The sequence below is a fragment of the Procambarus clarkii genome, chromosome 67 (assembly GCF_040958095.1).
Source record: "Procambarus clarkii isolate CNS0578487 chromosome 67, FALCON_Pclarkii_2.0, whole genome shotgun sequence".
NCBI lineage: Eukaryota > Metazoa > Arthropoda > Malacostraca > Decapoda > Cambaridae > Procambarus > Procambarus clarkii.
The window spans coordinates 27,950,140-27,970,549 of NC_091216.1; positions in this window are offsets into that span (position 1 = coordinate 27,950,140).

Consider the following 20,410-nt stretch of genomic DNA (forward strand, 5'->3'; position numbering starts at 1 on the left):
ACCTCCGGCAAGCGGCAGACACAGACACAGACCTTGTGCTCTCTTTTTGATATTGTGGATCACGTGGTATCAGGGGTTTGTTATTGTTTTGAGGCCACTGGACGTATTTCACGACTTCCTGAAAACTGGAGCCCAGTGGTTTTATCACTGTTTCACCCACGGCTATATGGCAAAAGCAAAAAAAAACAAAAAACAAGAGGAGAAGAACCACAGTTCATAGGTGTTATGTGGGTTTTAAATTCAATAGCTGTTCTTGTTGTTATTTTTTATATTTGGGGTTTTATTTGTTTTGGATGGATTTAAAGAGGCAGTGCTGGAAGGGTGTGACACTGTCACATGGATCGCTTATGTGTTTTATTATTTGTTTTCAGAGGGTGTTTTTGTTCGGTCTATGCGAATATTAATTCACATATTTGTACTTGAATAACAAATTTTGATCAAACAAAAAATATTTAATATATATATATATATATATATATATATATATATATATATATATATATATATATATATATATATATATATATATATAAACTTTTTAGTGGCCACCACCGTACTGCTTGAATGCACATCAAAATTAACAGCTGAGCGGTTATATGACTCGTCCAATAATTGAGTAGTTCTGACGGCACTGATAGGTCATGCCTAGGTAAATGACCTCAGAAACTGTTGGTGATTGGTGTATATCAACGAGCCAATAAGCGGGCAGCTTATACGTCACGGGTCAAGTGTTCAACAGTTCGACTCCCAGACGTGACGTCTTGTCACAGCTAGATTAGAACTATTGTAATTTAATAAAAACAAAAATGATGTTACTTCAAATCAACTTTGCGTTATTGTTCTTATGTAAGTTAAGTTGTTGTTCTTAAAGCAACTTATGTGTACTTCATGTTCAAGGTTATTTTATGTTACTTTTGTTACTTATTTGGTTTCAATAAATATTTCATCATATGTTGTTAAATAATTATATATCAGTAATATATATATTATATATATATATATATATATATATATATATATATATATATAAATATAAATAATATATATATATGACAGTGTCAGACCACGGAGGAAGAATATTAATACATCTTTAGAAGGAATCAAGATGTATACATTCTTTATGAAGATGTATTATTATACGAAAATGCTTAAGGAAATTCCTGTTTCAATTCTTCCTCCGTGGCCTGACACTGTCACATTTTTCATCACGTGTTAATTTTCGTGATTTACACACACACACATATATAGATATATATATATTATATATATATATATATATATATATATATATATATATATATATATATATATATATATATATATATATATATGCCTTACGATATTGTTTTATTAATGGAGTTTTATATGTGCTTAAAACGTCTCAATTTTCTATATATCATTTGTATTAGCAGGAAGATAATTTTATAGAAAGATACGCACCACGTTAGCAACCACAACAAGGAGACGAACAACTACAACAAGACCAAGAGCAACTACAACAAGACCAAGAGCAAGTACAACAAGACCAAGAGCAACTACAACAAGACCAAGAGCAACTACAACAAGACCAAGAGCAATACAACAAGAACAAGAGGAATACAACAGGTCTTAACAATGACTACCAGTCGTAGTTTGGGAGCCTCTACATTATCCTCTTTATATAAACCCAGATAATCCTATGGAGGAGGAGGAGGAGGAGGAAGAGAGAGACAGATGAAGATAATAAGAATATGTTTAAAGAAGAAACAGAGAAAGAGGAGCAAGGAAAAAGGAGAAATAAAACAGAGTAAATGAGAGGAATTAGAATTTAGGAAGTTTCGATGCTGAGAAAGAACAGACATCCTGCTAGCTCAATGTCTCTGTGAGGGATATACCATCATCATTTTCACTATCACCCCCCACCTCACCATCACTATACCATCATCACACCACCCACACTCCCTCCCATCATCACTATCACCACTCACCACCATCCACCACCCCGGACCATGTATGGTGAGCGTTCATCCTAGAGTTTAATCTGAAGAGGGGTGTGTACCGGTGAGGCTAGCAGCAAGGGTATTAGGACATCAGCATCACAAGGTCTGTTATGCCCTCATCAAAAGGGAAAGACTCATCCTTACGATGCGCTCCTGCACAGAGGACAGAGTATCTTGATCGATGGTGTAAGGCAGGTTTGGAGCAAGGGGGGGCGCCAGGGGGGCGCCAGCCATCACCCCCCCCCCCCAATCACCCCCTCCTCCCCCCCCCTTTCACCATCACCTCTCCCTCCACCACTACCTAATCCACCTTCTCCAGTTGTGGAGATAGTGACGCTCTGCCAGCTACGGTGGTGATAGTGATTATAATGTGATATTGTGATGGTGAGAGATGGTGGCATCGGGGCGATTATGATAGCTTGCTGCAGGACACACAAGTGATGGTGAATCGATAGTCTTGGTAACGAGCTGAGACAAAAGGGAGGCGGACCGTTGATGGCAATAACCCGTTGACCGTTGATGATAACCTGTTGACTACTGATGGAAATACCCCCGTTTGACAATTGATGACAAATAACCCAGTGAGCATTGATGACTGTTAACGCAGATAGAGACTTGCTAAGGGAATATGGGGGCACAAAGCATCATGATGGTGATTCGGGAAGTGTTGGTGATGATGCTAGATGGTGCTGGATGGTGCAACGGTCGCTGTATCGTGAAAGAGATTGCAAAGTTCCAAACAAAAGCTGATGATATCGTTAGGATATGGTGGTGATGGTGATTCGCTGGGATGGTGAAGGCTTGTTGAGAGGGCAACCGAATGGGAACTGATTGATGGTGAGGGGTAGATGGGAAGTGTCATGGCATGACAGTGTCCTGTTGATTGGTTGATGGTGATGGTGGTTTGTTGATAATTTGTTTCAATGATTTGTTGATGATGATGGTTTGATGAACGTGATGATGGTTTATTGATGATGATTTGTTGATGAGGCTTGCTGACAGTGATGATGGTTTGTTGATAGTGCATTGTTGAAGAAGATGGTCACTGGATAGTGAAGATAGTGGAGAATAAACAATAACTTTACCAGTGGAACAGAGAACAGGAGAGAGTGCCACGATCACACACACACATAAACCTAACGATGATTCTGTGGCTCACTATAGTTGGTGACACTCTTAACTGATTGTGAAGATGGTGAACGTGAAATTGATGATGACGCTGCAAGTGATGATTGACGTTAAAGGTTATAGACACCTATCTACATACTTATGTTTTCTAGCTGCGTTTTCAGCTTATAAGGCGCGTACATCCGGCTAAGAGAGAGAGAGAGAGAGAGAGAGAGAGAGAGAGAGAGAGAGAGAGAGAGAGAGAGAGAGAGAGAGAGAGAGAGAGAGAGAGAGAGAGAGAGAGAGAGAGAGAGCGCATTGAGACGGCAGATGAGGAAAGGAGAAGGAAGAGGTGCAGGGTTGTGAAGGGGGAGGGTGAGAGAAAGAGGGAGGGTGAGAGGCAAGATGGAGAGACGAGGAGGGAAGATATGGATGAGGAGGGAGGAGGGGTGGAAGAGGGGTGGGAGAGGCGAGGGGGGGAAAAGGGGCCGCGTCCACTGCAACTGACCACTCCTTCACCCTATTGCATCTCTCTCTCTCTCTCTCTCTCTCACCCCTTGCACCCATACACACGCTCCTGAACGCACGCTCATACGCACACGTTCTAGTGCGTATACACCCTCATACATACATATATATGAACACTTTAATTCTCTCACATACGCACACACAAATATACGCATACGGGAGGGATGGATTAGAGCCGCAAGTAAATGGAACGCACACGCACACACCACAGACACAAACATACAGAAATGCACACACACACGTACACAACCATGAGAATGATAACACAGACACACAACAGCAAACAAACACACACCGAATCAGTTAGACGGAAAGAATAAGTACAAAGATGAATGCGAAACATACAAAACACACACATGAATCAAGCAAGAGTAAGGACATAGCAAGTACCTACGGGCTCACCATAGCCCGTGCTACTTGGAACTGTTTGTTCCAAGAGACAGTAGACAGCAGTACCAGTAGCTGTTCACTCTCCCCACGAGCAACTTCTCGCTCTCCTGGGAGTCTGACAGGTAAGTTTTAAGAGGTAAGCATGCACTAATATATTCCTCAGGGGGCACTGCTCGTACACGAGGGAATGGACAAGCAAGGGGCAGCAGTGGGCTCCACGATAATGTAGTCTTCACGTATTGACAGGTGCATGGTTGCTAGAGTTCAACCTGAGCAAATGCCAGATTATTTGAAAAATATAAACAGTGTAAAGGAAGCCAGCGGAACAATATTCAGTGATGGGAAGGAGCTTAACAATCTCATGTGTGTGAATACTTGGGAGTGGACATAATATCTCTTATGATTTCTCTCATGACAATCATGAGAGACATAAGTACAATCGCATCCGTAGCATATGTTAACAGATATCAAATCACACTTCACCAGGAATATATGCACTGAAAAGGTATATATTCTCAGATTGATGGGCATAAAGACCTTCACCAAATAAAAGCACACTTCAGCGGGAACTTAAAAAAAAAAGATTCCTACAAAGATTGCAACATACGAACAATCAGGACTAAAATATGCGCCACCGGCAAAAGGGAATAACATTCCGAAAGGACAAAGGTAAGCTACAATACAGGTCTCGGTATTGAGAGGACTAAGCTACAAGGACAGACTGTGGGAACCGCCCCTAACGTCACATGAATACTGACGAAATAGAGAGAACATCATCCAGAACTACAAAATACTAAGGGAATTAATATAGAAGATAGAGAAAGAATGTATATAACCTGAGTGGCAGCAATCTCGCTGATGGAGTGAAAACTGACACTACAGCCATCAATAGAGAGCAAGGGTTGTTGCAGTAAGACTATCTACAGCTGCCGGAAACCAAGAGTTGAAGCCTAATCTTGTAAACTTTGTTAGGTAAGTATAGACACTGACGCCATTGAGACTAATATATCAAGAGAAGATGAATAACAACATTGGATTAGAGAGAGAGAGAGAGAGAGAGAGAGAGAGAGAGAGAGAGAGAGAGAGAGAGAGAGAGAGAGAGAGAGAGAGAGAGAGAGAGAGAGAGAGAGAGAGAGAGAGAGAGACAAATAATAACTATTAGTGAACAGCAAGTCAATACCATTCATTCATATATTAACACAAACAATAAACAAATGATACTAATACTAACTAAAAATAATATTAGAAATAATAATAATAATAATAATAATAATAATAATAATAATAATAATAATAATAATAATGCTTCTATATTTCATATGGAGAGAAGTGTCTGCTGGCATCAAAGAGAACTCTGAGGAGAATCACCCATACTGTCACATATTACATTAAAATATATATTTTTCAAGAGACGAGCAAAGGTAGGTGAGCTTTAAGTTAGAATTAAATATTTGTAATTAAATTCTTCGACGAGAGCAGAGTCTAGATTTACGAGAATGAGAGTGGATTTATTTGTTTATGTTGTATGTGTGTGTTTATTACACACACACATTATATATATATATATATATATATATATATATATATATATATATATATATATATATATATATAATTTATGTTATGCTATGCATTAAGAAGGAAGAACGTTATGCATTCTTTTTTGTTATGCATTCTTCCTTGTTATGCATTCTTTCCTGTGCATTCTTTCTTGTTATGCATTCTTCCAAGATGTTATGCATTCTTTGTGCTAGTTAATGATGTATTAAATTCTTGGTAGCATTACCAGTTATCATATACAGTTACATGTATTATGCATAATTCTCCTTGCCTATTACTGTTGGCCTGCTGCATATGTATCATCTTTAATTATTAGTGCATCACTAATTAATACCTCATGTTTACGGTTTATAACATTGGTTTCGTCAATTTTTGGTGGTATCTATAGATATTAATATGGTATCTACGGTTAATTACATGGTATCTAACGTTGGGTGGTCTCTTCGGGTAAATGTAAGTGTCTTCAGTTGATTGTATGATATCTACAATTACCATTTCCTGATATCTGTATTGGTATCCCACACCTCCTGGAGGTATCCACTAAAACTCCCATTATCTACAGTTTTTATGTGATATTAACCCTAATAACCTACACCCACAGTTCTAAGTGGTAGCTGTAATTACAGATGGCTTTTATAATAATTATAGATGGCTCCTGTCATAATTACAAATAGTTCCTATAATAATAATTAGTATTAACAATTTATGCTGATCTTCACAATACCATCTGGTGTCCGCAGTAATTGTTTATATCAAGTGAGTGCTGTTACTCTCTGGTGCCTAGTAGAGAAGTTCACCAGTATTGATGGAATGATGGAATTCAAACGTTAATTTAGTAGTGCCCATAGTTGTCATGGAACTTTTTTTATAGTACCTGTAACTATTGCTGGTACTTAATACTGAAACACCACGCTCTCCACCTTGAAACGCCTAGTCCTCCAACCTGAAACAGATCACACACAAGCACTCTGCTCGACCTCTCGTTAACTGAGGCGTCTCCATTGTGAGTAGTGTGTGTGTGTGACGCAACAAGCTGGGAGTAGTTGCAATAACAGGACAAGAATTGCATCATTAATGGCCCCCCTATCACACTTGCAGTCAGAGGAAAGCGAAGATCAGGATAGATTCATTCTGAGTGGATGATTAAGTCATCTGAAAAGTTTGATGCTTAATAGTGTCTGTTAGGAAGATTTCTCAAGATTTCTAGTAAGATCTGCCAAGATTTCTAGAAGCTGTCAAGATTTCTAGGAGAAGCTATCAAGATTTCTATGAGCTGTCAAGATTTCTAGAAGCTGTCAAGATTCCTAGAAGCTGTCAAGATTCCTTGGAGGATCTGCCAAGATTTCTAGGAGGAACTGTCGAGTTGTCTAGGAGGAACTATCAAGATTCCTGGAAGTAGCTGTCAAGATATCTAGAAAGAGCTGTCAAGTTTTCTATGAGGAGCTGTTAATATTTTTAGAAGCAACTGTCAAGATTTCTAGAAGGAATTATCAAGATTTCTAGAAGGAACTGTCAAATTTGTAGGAGCTGTGTAGTTCCTATGTCAAGATTGACTTCTGTCAAGATTTTTATGAGTTGCAAATGTTTAAATCAGAGAGAGAGAGAGAGAGAGAGAGAGAGAGAGAGAGAGAGAGAGAGAGAGAGAGAGAGAGAGAGAGAGAGAGAGAGAGAGAGAGAGAGAGAGAGAAAGAGAAAGAGAAAGAGAAAGAGAAAGAGAGAGAGAGAGAGAGAGAGAGAGAGAGAGAGAGAGAGAGAGAGAGAGAGAGAGAGAGAGAGAGAGAGAAAGAGAGAGACAGAGAGAGAGAGACACACACAGAAAAGAGATGAAAAGTTGCACTGATATATGCAACAAAATTATTATTAAGCTTTTTTGTTGACGTATGTCAACAAAATGATACATCGTGATGATACAAAGTGTATCAACGTTGCAAAATAATCTTTACAATAAGAAGATAGTGCAGTTGTGAAACTAAAGCACTGCCAGCTTTCTTAACAAACCAGTAGCTAGCTAGAATCAGAAACAAGTTAGTTGACAAGCTAGAAACAAACTTGTAATTAGTCAGTGGATTTAGAAGCCTACAACGACTAAGACAAACACATCTTCAATAACACGCAACACGTGGTTATAACTTGTAAATAATAACTGTATTATGTATTATTATTTTATAATAATAACTGTATTAACAACTTGTAAATAATAATTGTAAAATAATTAGAATAACTGTAATAATTAGTAATTGTAACGGGGCCAATGAAAGTAAAATTACTTTCTATAATGGTGGTTTGTGGTCAGTGGATAGTGAATAAATGAGACCCTCTTAACTATGGCTGTTGCCCCTGGAGTGTATCCTAACTATGGCTGTTGCCCCTGGAGTGTATCCTAACTATGGCTGCTGCCTCGGGTTTTGGAAATGAAAAATGTCTGGTTCCAGATCTCTCTCGTGGAGTGGACAGCCTGAATCATTATACTTGGCAAGTGAACTGATTTTGAAATTACTAATATTCAACAGTGTTCTCGAGAGTCCCCAGAGTACAGGTTCGAATCCTTCAGGTGGTTCCTACTGATTTTTCTCCTTCAACAGTTCTTTAGTGATGCCTAATTGTTCTTGAATGATGTTTTTAACAGTTTTTTTGTGTTTTTTAAAGAAAACAGTTCCACTTTTATAGAATATATTCACATTCTAATTTGTCATAATAAACTAAATTGGCATAATCTATTTAAAGGATATATGTTGCTATCTGCAGGAAGACAAAGATTGAAATACAGAGATAAATTAGCAGGAAGATAGTAGAGAGAGTTGACAGGATGTCATAGTGATGATTTCTCAAGTAAATTGGGCGTGAGACTTCTGATGTCACAAAACATATTTTTAATTAACAGTTTTAAATAAATCTTGACATTAAAAGATTTTATGTCAATATACTTCGTGCAAAAAAAACAGACTGCTCAGTATTGGTGTTTACCTGTGCATGTGTGTACCTGTGTATGTGTTTACCTGTGTATGTTTGTACCTATGTATCTATGTAGCTTGCAATTAATTTTCTCCTAAATAAAAGATTTATCCAAATAAAGCCCTTCTATTGTTTTCTTTAAATCGCTCTAGTAGCAATTTGTATTTTTGTAATGGTGATAACTTTGGATTGTTGAAGCCTGTGATTCACAATCACAGCCTTAATATATAAGATGAAATATCGATATAACAATTTATGGTTTAATGGTAATTTACACCAAAATTCGTGAACTGCTGCACTCAAAAATTGCTTTCTTTGGCAACTGATAAAACACTGTTTTTATGTCTGTGTAATTATATATATATATATATATATATATATATATATATATATATATATATATATATATATATATATATATATATATATATATTGTTTATGTTCACTAGATTTATGATGCATAACTATCCTTTATTATCTTGGCGTGTATCAAAACAATAAAATAGCGTGTATTAAAAAACTTAATAGAATAACGTGCATAAAACACATAATAAAATAACGTGTATTAAAACTCTCAATACAATTCCGTGTATTCAAACACCTAATACACTAAACAAACTTGTATTTAACAAACTAATACAAAGCTGTGTATTGAAGCAAAGAATTGTTTTGTTTTGTTTATCTAGCTAAAAAAAAAATAGTAATAAAAAAAATGAAAATCCATGTTTTTTTTTTTAACAGATTCTTACCCCAATAGGCAAGTGGCCGCCACTTGCCTATAGGCGACCAGGCCACACAGTGTGAGTAAGTGGCCACACTGTGTGAGTAAGTGGCCACACAGTGTGAGTAAGTGGCCACACTGTGTGAGTAAGTGGCCACACTGTGTGAGTAAGTGGCCACACTGTGTGAGTAAGTGGCCACACTGTGTGAGTAAGTGGACACACAGTGTGAGTAAGTGGCCACACTGTGTTAACAGCAAGTGGCCACTTGTTAGCACCAGCTTCACTCCAACGACCACAAATGTCTCAACCAAACCACCGAGTCTTTGACAGGAGAAATCCTGTTCTCGCCAATAAATCACTCAGTTTGAGCCAAGATGATGTCTATTGTGAGGGAATAACCGAATATAGAAAATACTAATAATGAAAAAGTAATAAAATAATAAATAATAATAATTAATAATTAATACTAATTAATAATAATAATAATAATAATAATAATAATAATAATAATAATAATAATAATAATGCCAATAATAATAATAATAAAACAAATTAATAAATAATAAAACAAATTAATAAATAAAAAATGCAAATTAAAAAAATGCAAAGTCTAATGATTAACATAATGATATAGGGGGGGGAATAGGGGGGGGGGGAGGGGTGACTATCAAGTCTGTGGATCGTCTCCAAAGCTGACACAGCGGCCCAGGAGAAAGTGAGAGAGAGAGAGAGAGAGAGAGAGAGAGAGAGAGAGAGAGAGAGAGAGAGAGAGAGAGAGAGAGAGAGAGAGAGAGAGAGAGAGAGAGAGAGAGAGAGAGGAAGGATCCGTGGGCTTACTTTAATCATCAGCTGAGGGGAAGAGGGGGGAGGGGTGGTGGTGGGGGGGAGGGAATGATGATGATGCCAAGTGCATCATCACTAAGCATCACTATGGCTCCTGAGGTCCAACACTACTCTCAGACCCGGCCAGAAAGAACACCTCCTCCCCCCCCACCCCCCACCCCCAACGCTCCCCCCCTCCCCCCCTGGCGCCACAACTTCCCAAAACAGGCTTCAGCGTTTTCCAAAATCAATGCAAACCAGCTGTTGTTATTCATCTAAGTGTCCTGTTCAACGGTTAAGAAACGAGCGAAGGGAGCATGTATTATCATAATGTAATCACCTCATCGTATCAAGCATAATGACTCGTTAAACACGGAAGGCTTTTAAATTCATGATCATCTAACTCCATAAAGATGTAAACACACACGTTCAGTTCGTCTTGGTCGCCACAGCTGCGTCCGACTTTCGGACGAAGGCCACTCGGCGCCTGATTGGCTGAGCAGCTACGAAGAAGGGGTGACGTCACCAGAGAAATGCCAATCACGAGCCGAGATATCTGGCCAGAAACTTGTAGGGTGGTTCTACACGTGCTTGTCGCGCGGGCAAGTCGACTTGACGGGGGGTTGTCGGCACTTACTTGGCCTCGCCTTCTCCTGCGTCTTTTTCCCCTTGCCGGCAGATATTTTTCCCCCGGAGCGGAGATAGCCGCGAGGGGGGGAGAGGAGAGAGGAGAGTATCAGTCCAAGAGAATTTTGCGGCAGTAGGGCAGTGTGGTTGGGCGACTCACACAAACATTCCGACTGCGGTGAGAAGGCTGAGGCCGCGGACGGCAGAGTTTTACATCAGTCAGCGCATGGCAGGAGCGGCCGGGACGTGTTGGCCAGGCTCCGGCCGCCAGGGTGCTCGGCCCGCCTGGCCCCAGACGCTCCACCGCCCTGGTCGAGGGCGGAGGTCCTCCCGGCCTACCACTACTACTACCAGCAGCAGCGGCAGGAGGCGGGGCTGGCGGCGGCGGCGCGGGAGTATTATAACAAGCCGCGGCGGCCGCGTGCTAGCACTGGCGGCGTGCAGGCAGGCAGGCAGGCAGCTCGGCGCGGCGGCAGGCACTACTTGCAACTTTTTTTTGGGTTACTCGCTAAGCGAGGGGAAAGGCCGGCCAGCCTCCCCTCCCCTGCAGACACATACACGTGTGTCGCCTCCCTCCTCTCCCCTCACCCATAAGCTTTTATATCTTAGGAATAAAGGTATCACAAGCCTTTATACCTGAGGAGTCTGGCCATCTCCTGCTAGCCTCTTCTCCTCAACACAACCAAACTACTTAACACCCCATTAAAGAAAATGTAATTATCGAGCAGTCGGCAATGCACGCCAGCGTAGGCAAGCGGTGCATTGCATCAACCAGGCTGCCTGAGACACGATAATACAACTCATTTTTCTCACCGTGTGGGTGAATGTCAAGATAATATCATTTATCTAATTAAGAAACTATTAAACGTTTCACCAGGTGAGGGGGGAAGATGGTGAGCATCACCTGAGTCTTGGAGGGAGGCTAGTGTGACCCTCTTTGATATACAGTCAAGGAACCGCTGTCAACCCCTGCCGTCAAAAGCACAGGCAACTCTTCTTTTTTTTTTTGCTTTTTCTCGTTTTTCAAAATGCCATGAATCGATGTCAGAATAGTTGGGACAACGCTCCGGGTGGGGGACTCCCCCCTCCCTATAGCCCTCCCTCCCTACTCCCTCTTTGCCTGTTATGCACCAGAACCTTGCAACCTTCCCCCCCCCAACTCCCTCCCTCTCATCATTCCCCTCCCCCCAAGTCTCCCGGCTCCCCCACCCCCCTCACAGCCGGGTAATTAACACAGCAAATTTTTGTTAGGTGTTAGGAGGCGTCTGCTTCAATACATGCTCTAGAACACACACACACACACGCGCGCGCACACACACACACACACACACACACACACACACACACACACACACACACACACACACACACACACACACACACACACACACACACGCACACACACACACACGCAGAGAGGCTGCAAGAACCACTAATCAGCTCTAAGGGCTCACAAGGACCTGAATAACCTGCCATTGAGAGAGACACTGTGAGGATTCAGGCTTACGCCATCAAGGGGGTTAGTTAGACCCCCATGAGCACACGACGATCATGGGGGAGGAGACATATAACCTTCCTCCCCATCATCCCAGTTGGTCATTTCTACCATCATGGGCAATAGACCCATGAGCACACAGCCCTCATAAGAAACGCTATGCGTGCTAGCGGCTTTACAAGAATGTAAAATCGACTTCATATCTATGTTCTCTCTTAACCCACAATGTACCTTCTTTCATATAAATAAATGAATAAATAATGAGGGCTGGCTTCCTTATTATCTCCCCTTCCCTCCCCCCCCCATGGTTCTGCTACAGTGAAAGGTCGTAGTTACAACTTGCACCAAACGACTCCTCACAACCTGTTAATCATTCATCGTCACCTTGAGCTACTTAATAAAACAAGACAAAGTCACAAAGGCCTGTCAGAATTCTCTAATTACGACAAAGCTGTTATTAAGGAAATCTCTTAATATGTCAACAAAGTCCTCATAATTATGTAAACATATACCTCATAATTCCATCAACCAATAGTCATATAATTACGCCTCTCTAAATGAATATCAAATTAATTAAGAAGTATGAGAATAAATTATAAATGTTTTTATAAACATTTAATCACTTGTCAAAATTATCTAAAAGATCAGCAATAACAAATAAAAATTAACGATCAGTGCCAAAAAAAAAAAACATATGTGGCAGGCATTATGCCTTCAAGTCAAAAGTGTAATTTGCGAAGAATATTATCAACAAACTTAGATATCAACAATATTTGGTATCAACAATCTATGTTATTAAGAGCCTTTGCTATCAAGAGTCCTGGCTAAGAGAACAGATATAAGCTAAAATACTTCTATACTTCTCGGCCATACGGATTACCTCAAGTATCGTTGCTGGGACCCATATTATTTCTCATTTATGTAAATAACCTGTCTACAGGCGTTCAGTTTTATATATTGTTTGGAGACGATGCAAAACTAATGAGAAGAGACAGACGAGGATTTTCAATTCTCCAGATGACTTAGACAAGCTGCAGAGTAGGTCTGAGAAATGACTTCTGGATTTCAACACCAGCAATTATAAGGTGATGGAAATAAGAACAAGTGACAACGAAATATACAACGAAGGGGAAACTACTTCCTTATAACTACTAGGGAAAAAGACCTGAGAGTGGACATAACACCAAGCCTAACTCCAGAGGCACATATCTGGGGGGTAGAAATAGCCTAAGCTACTCTATCCCTTTGAGATGTATTTTTTTCTTGTCTCAATAAACATACTTGAACTTGACGCACATATAAATATGATAACATCCGCAACATACTCAACACTAGCAAAAGTCATCATTCTGGACCCCCTTAATAAGGAGGCATTAGGGCAGTGTACACTGCCAATGTGAGATCAGTCTTACAGTATGCCACCCCATCCTGGAACTCCCATCTAAAAAAAATAAATAAATGAAATAAGGCTCGTTCTAGAATTGCGAGGGGGGGGGGGGGGGTAGGGTATTAAAAAAGTGAAAGAACTAGACCTGACGTCGCAAGAAAAGAGGGAGACACAGACAGAGTGCAAAGACATGATACAGATATAAAATATTTAGGAAAATTGGCAACAGAAAACGAAGAAATGTTGACAATGAATACAAATAGAGCAAGAGAGCCCGGATGGAAGATTAAGAAACAGATGAGCCATGCAGATGTTAGAAAGTTTTCTTTTGGTGTAATAGTGGGCAAATAAAATGGATTCAAAGAAAGAAAAAGTTGTAGAAACAAACTACATTCAATGTTTTAAGTGATATGAGAGGGAAATATGCAAGAAGTCATTGCATTAGACAACCGGCGACTAATCAGGTGGGGGTCCAAAAGCTAAAGTTCGATCTTGCGGACACAAATAGGAGTACACACACACACGCGGTCAAGGACGAGCGGTCAGCACATAGGGGTCGTAATCCTAATGATCCGGGTTCGATTCCCGGCTGTGGCAAAATCAAAATCAGAGTTAATTTCGCCCGCTGCATCTATTCACCTAGCAGTCAATAGCTACCTGGGAGATAGACAGCTGCTACGGGCTGCTTCCATGGATCTGTGTGTGCGCGTGAGTTTGAGAGAAATATATGTAGTAGACATAATAGAGGAAAAACTTAGATCGGCTAGAAAGGCGGAGTCCAAGAGCAAATAGCTTGATTCTGCATGCAAAAATAGTAAATACACACACACACACACATCCCAGACCCGAAGCTCAACACCCGCAAGCTCAACCAGGTGATCACAACTAGGTGAGTACATACGCAGACACACAAAAGAGGAACAGGACAGCTATGGTACAGGATTCTAGGGGGAAACTAACCAAAAGTAAGCAAGAGAAGAGTGAGAGCACGAAAAGAAGCGAGATAAAGCCAAGGAAAGGCGGAGACAGCAAGAAAACTAGGGAGAACAAGAAAAAGAAATTAGGGGAAAACGAGAGAATAAGAGAGGTGGGGGATAGAAAGAAGAAAAGGGAGTGGGGGGAAGAAGAAAAGACGAGAGTAGAAAAGGATGGATGTGCCTGTGTTTATGTGCTACTCTTACAAAACAGTCACAGAAAACGGAAGTAGACTTTTATGGGGTTCCCTCCACTGCCACCGTTCAACTCCAAATCGCTATATACTAACATCACCACCACCACCCCCTTCAAGTCCCCTCTACCACCACTACCACCACCACCAAGCCCCCTCCTCCTTCGCCACCACCCCCTCCATCATTACTTTGACAACTTTACTGACATAACTTTACTGAGGCAACGTTTCCTTGGGCAACTTTACTGGGATATCGCTTTAATGAATTCTTAGTATAATCACTCAATATAATTTATTTTATCCATTAACAATGTAAAATTTTGCTATTCTGGGAACTTGAAAATGGGAAATAGAAGAAAATTTGTATAAAAATGCCTTCACATACTATGTGACATTTTAGTTATTAAAGCATGCCTACCTGTGTTAGTGGTGGTGGTGGTGTAAGTGGTGGTGGTGATGTTAGTGGTGGTGGTGATGTTAGTGGTGGTGGTGATGTTAGTGGTGGTGGTGGTGGTGATGGTGGTGATGTTAGAGGTAGTGGTGGTGATGTTAGTGGTGGTGATGCTAGTGGTGGTGGTGGTGATGTTAGTGGTGGTGCTGGTGGTGATGTTAGAGGTAGTGGTGGTGGTGATGTTAGTGGTGGTGGTGATGATAGTGGTGGTGGTGGTGATGATGTTAGTGGTAGTGGTGGTGGTGATGTTAGTGGTGGTGGTGATGATAGTGGTGGTGGTGGTGGTGGTGATGATGTTAGTGGTAGTGGTGGTGGTGATGTTAGTGGTGGCGGTGGTAGTGATGTTAGTCATGGTGACCGGCACTGAGGGTTGGGGTTATACCCAGCATGCCCCAGTAACTCACAAGCAAGCCGGTGCCCAAGAGCAATAAACGCGATCCCCTTCAACTGCATGCAGGTCAATAACTTCACTATAGCAAGGTAATCGGAGTTTATAGCTATACTAACAAGGCTATATCTGCTACAGAAAGTCAGTGATTGGCTCGTAACTATGCACTGATCAATTGCACCCAGATTGCCTCCTCCCCTCCCCCCCCCTTCCTCCTCCATACGATACAGAATGAAGTAATACGAAAAATTTCGCGTTCTTCAACCGGGAAATAATTCTAGACTAGGATATTCAGTCATAGATTGACGGGTCCAATGTTTATTTGGTATTACTGCGGCAACAGATTATACGTTCTCATCGTATCGTTCTTATGGTATTATGTTCTCATTGTATCGTTCTCATCACTGTACCCAAATATCAATGTACCCTGATATTGTACCCCCAACACTGCACACTAACACTGTACCCCTAACACTGAATCTCTACATTGTACCTTAACATTGTACCTTAGCACTATACCCTAACAATGTACCTTAACCCTGTACCGTAATAATGTACCCCTAAAACTGTACCTCAAGAATGGACCCAACACAGTATCCTAATACTGAACCACAACACTGTAGCCTAGCACTGAACCTCAGTACTGTACCACAATAATGTACCCTAAATCAATTAAGCTGCTATGTATCGTAGCTACATTTATATAGATAAAATCTTCTCATGTTATCATTCACAACACGAGTAGATGACAATATTTCACGCTAATATATGCAACATATTTAGTCGAACATCTACCACACTAACATACGCAACACATGCGTTTCTCATAAATAAAAAGCCACACATGTGTTGAATGTTTAAAAGCGCCTTCGATCTTTCCCTTTAAAGTCAATCAATCAACTGTTACTAACTAATTTTTATTCCCTTCACACACACACACACACACACACACAGGAAGCAGCCCGTAGCAGCTGTCTAACTCCCAGGTACCTATTTACTGCTAGGTAATAGGTGCATCACGGTTAAGGAAACTCTGCCCATCTGTCTCTGCTGGGTGCGGGGATCGAACACCGGTCCCTAGGTCCACGAGTCAAGAGCGCTGTCCACTTAGCCAACAGGACGCCGCAGAGACACAAACATTACCTCAGTAGCCTCGTGGCTTAGTACCTGGGGGGGAGGGGATATATCAATATTAAAACTGTTGGTTTTAATCTTTTTCCTTCAGTTTGTTTCACCATCAATAAATGTTTTTGGAGACGCATTATCTGCTTTAACAGCAATGCCAATAATCTGTCACTTTGATAAATTACATAAGACTAAACCCAACGATTTGAAGAGTTTCCTAGCATAAACAAAAAATTTCCTTGCAATTCTAAGCAGGGTTTTCGGCATGTCAAATGCGGTAAACTTCTACGATGGGACAATGTTCCCGTTAACAATGAACGATTTTATTTTTGCCTTCCTAGTTAACAATAGCTGAAGCTAATACTTCATGTGGCAGCCATGAAATATTTCATGCCAATTTCAGCGGGAGTCGAGGGGGCTATATTTCCTGAGGACTTAGTTCGCTTTTCATTAATCTTCAGCTTCGTGAAAAATTTCACATAACCTAGCGTTCAGGGATTCACTGCCCCACTAAACCCAAACTTTTCTCAAGTTATATATCTCTAATAACAATGCATTTTGACGTAATCATTCCAAAACTTGAATAGAGGCCAGCCCGCGAGTGGAGAAGTGGAAGGAATTATTATTTATGCACTAGTGTCAATCATGTGTGAATGGCAAGGCTGCTATTCGGTATGTAAACATATAAAGAAAACGGGAATCTGACATGAGGACAGACTTACACATGTCGTCTCATTAGACAGACAAGTCACAAAGACGAGACCAAACACCCATTAATCCACCGTATCAAAACATGTGAGAATAAAGAAAGTGACGACGTTTCTGTCCATTCCTGGAGGACCATCTTCCAATCGTGACGAAACATCGACACCCCCTATAATTTTCAGATGTGCGAGTCTTAGTAATATGTTTCTCTCTCTTTTTATATATATTATATATATATATATATATATATATATATATATATATATATATATATATATATATATATATATATATATATATACACTCTGATCTCCATGAGACCAAAATGACATTAACTGAGTCCATAGCAGAAAGGCTGGGAGGGAACACAGTTGCTATTCAATTATATACACTGAAAACTGAAACAGTCATCATTATTCAATAGATTAATACTAATGTCTTTACGAAACAGTCGGAGCAGTTTGATCAGAAGCCTCGCTTCGCGTGAAACAATGCTGAAGACAAACACAAGTGCAAACAAATGTACAAAATTTGTAATAATAAAATAACAGTAATAATTAATATTATTAGTATAATATAGCTATAATTATTATACAAACATTAATTTAATAATAATAATAATAATAATAATAATAATAATAATAATAATAATAATAATAATAATAATAATAATAATAATAATACCAAATCGAAGTTCAGGAATAACTGCTTAGGAATACTGAGGCCGAGGGTTCGAATCCTGCACAATGTTCCAATCGATTTTCTCAATTATACATCACGTTAGTGCGATTTCCTTGTGAAAGCAATAATAATAAGATACTGTAGAACAGAATAATTACAAAGTTTATTCATTAGGCTGTGATATCCAATCCTCAGTACATTACTGAGCATTATGCGCTGAACGTTTCAACATTCTCTGACAAGCCTTTTACGCATTCACGTATATGTATGTTAATGCATACGAGAGCTCATCACCCATACATGCATACACATGGCCGTGGAGGCGCTTATGTATGTATCCCTATACTTAACCCACAGATCATCAGGCCTATTTCACTTCAACATGTTAATTCGCGTTTAAGTCAGATACATTAACCAAACTAACTTGGCGTGAATGATTCTATCATTCTGACGAGCAGTGTAATTCACGGTGCATTATATTTCACAGTTATGGCACACTGTATCATGTTAGGTGTGTATCATGCACACTGACGATACACAGATTTATGTCTGTGTAAACGGTGTGATCTATTGTGGGCGGGGGGATGCCTGTGTCTCTCTATGTCTGTCTGTCTCTGTCGCTCTCTCACTCTCTCTCTCTCTCCTGTCCTTTCTTTTTCTCTCTCTGCAACTTTCAACAGAAAGATATTGATGAAGGGATATGAGGACAAAGAGCTGGGATATGAGCATCAGGAGCTGGGACATGAGCACCAGGAGCTGGGATATGAGCACCAGGAGCTGGGATATGAGGACAAGGAGCTGGGATATGAGGACAAGGAGCTGAGATATGAGGACAAGGAGCTGGGATATGAGGACAAGGAGCTGGGATATGAGCACCAGGAGCTGGGATATGAGGACAAGGAACCGTGATATGAAGACCAGGAGTCTCTATCAATGCCTATCATTCAACACAAAAATAGATCTTAATTTATTATAATTATTTTTATTACATATTTATTAACTAGATAATTTTTTATACTAATACAGTGGTCTACGTTCGCAACTTACAATCGACGATCCTGGGTTCCTGTCCCCGGGCATGACAGAAACAGATGAGCAAGTTTCCTTTCACCTAATGCTCACGTTCACGTAGCAATAAACTGATACGCAGCAGTTAGGCAACCGGGACGGATCAAAACGTCGTCATTTGATAATGGTCCGAGACGGACCGAAAACGTCACATGTATTTCAGCTTTATTCATATTTCTTTCGTAATTATTCATCATTAGTTTCCAACCACGATACTGTAACTTGGGTGAAACAAATTTTTTTTTACATTAATGGTAAATGACAGGCTAAAACAAAGCCTTTTTTTTAACTCTTACAAATCACAGTATTTTCCTTGAAACGAAAACATAGAATTATAAACAGCCTTCAAATATAGGTAGAAAATATAATACAAATCAAAGCTCATTCAATTTAAGTTTGGCGTTAAATCACATGAACTTGACAATCAAGTTCATCATCGCGGAGGTTAGATCCCAAGTTAAAAAAGGGTTGTTAATATTTGTGTATCAAAAAGCACAAAGCTTGGTAAGCTGTCTCTTGTACTGGGCGGTGTGTGGGGGTAGCCGCGGCTCATGGACGCTAAAGCCTAGTCAGCTTTACTACAGTGTTTCTTCGCTTTTAAAATTATTTGTTATTCTGGTTTTATTTGTTAAGGGTTTTGTCGAAAGGACTGGGCGCAATACTCCAGCTCCTCTGCTGGTCTCTTTGCCAGCACTGGGCTCAATAGTCCAGCTCCTCTGCTGGTCTCTTTGCCAGCACTGGGCTCAATACTCCAGCTCCTCTGCTGGTCTCTTTGCCAGCACTGGGCTCAATAGTCCAGCTCCTCTGCTGGTCTCTTTGCCAGCACTTGGGCTCAATAGTCCAGCTCCTCTGCTGGTCTCTTTGCCAGCACTGGGCTCAATAGTCCAGCTCCTCTGCTGGTCTCTTTGCCAGCACTGGGCGCAATAGTCCAGCTCCTCTGCTGGTCTCTTTGCCAGCACTGGGCTCAATAGTCCAGCTCCTCTGCTGGTCTCTTTAGCAACACTGGGCTCAATAGTCCAGCTCCTCTGCTGGTCTCTTTGCCAGCACTGGGCGCAATAGTCCAGCTCCTCTGCTGGTCTCTTTAGCAACACTGGGCTCAATAGTCGGTTCAAAACGACCCACGACAGAAGGAAGTCTGTACATCATTTTCTTACCTTCTTTTTGTAATCAATTGAGCCTCAACCACGTATCGAATGCTTTCTCTGCCCCCCCCCCCGCTCACCATCTAACACACTCTTTACGAAGTGTGCTTGTT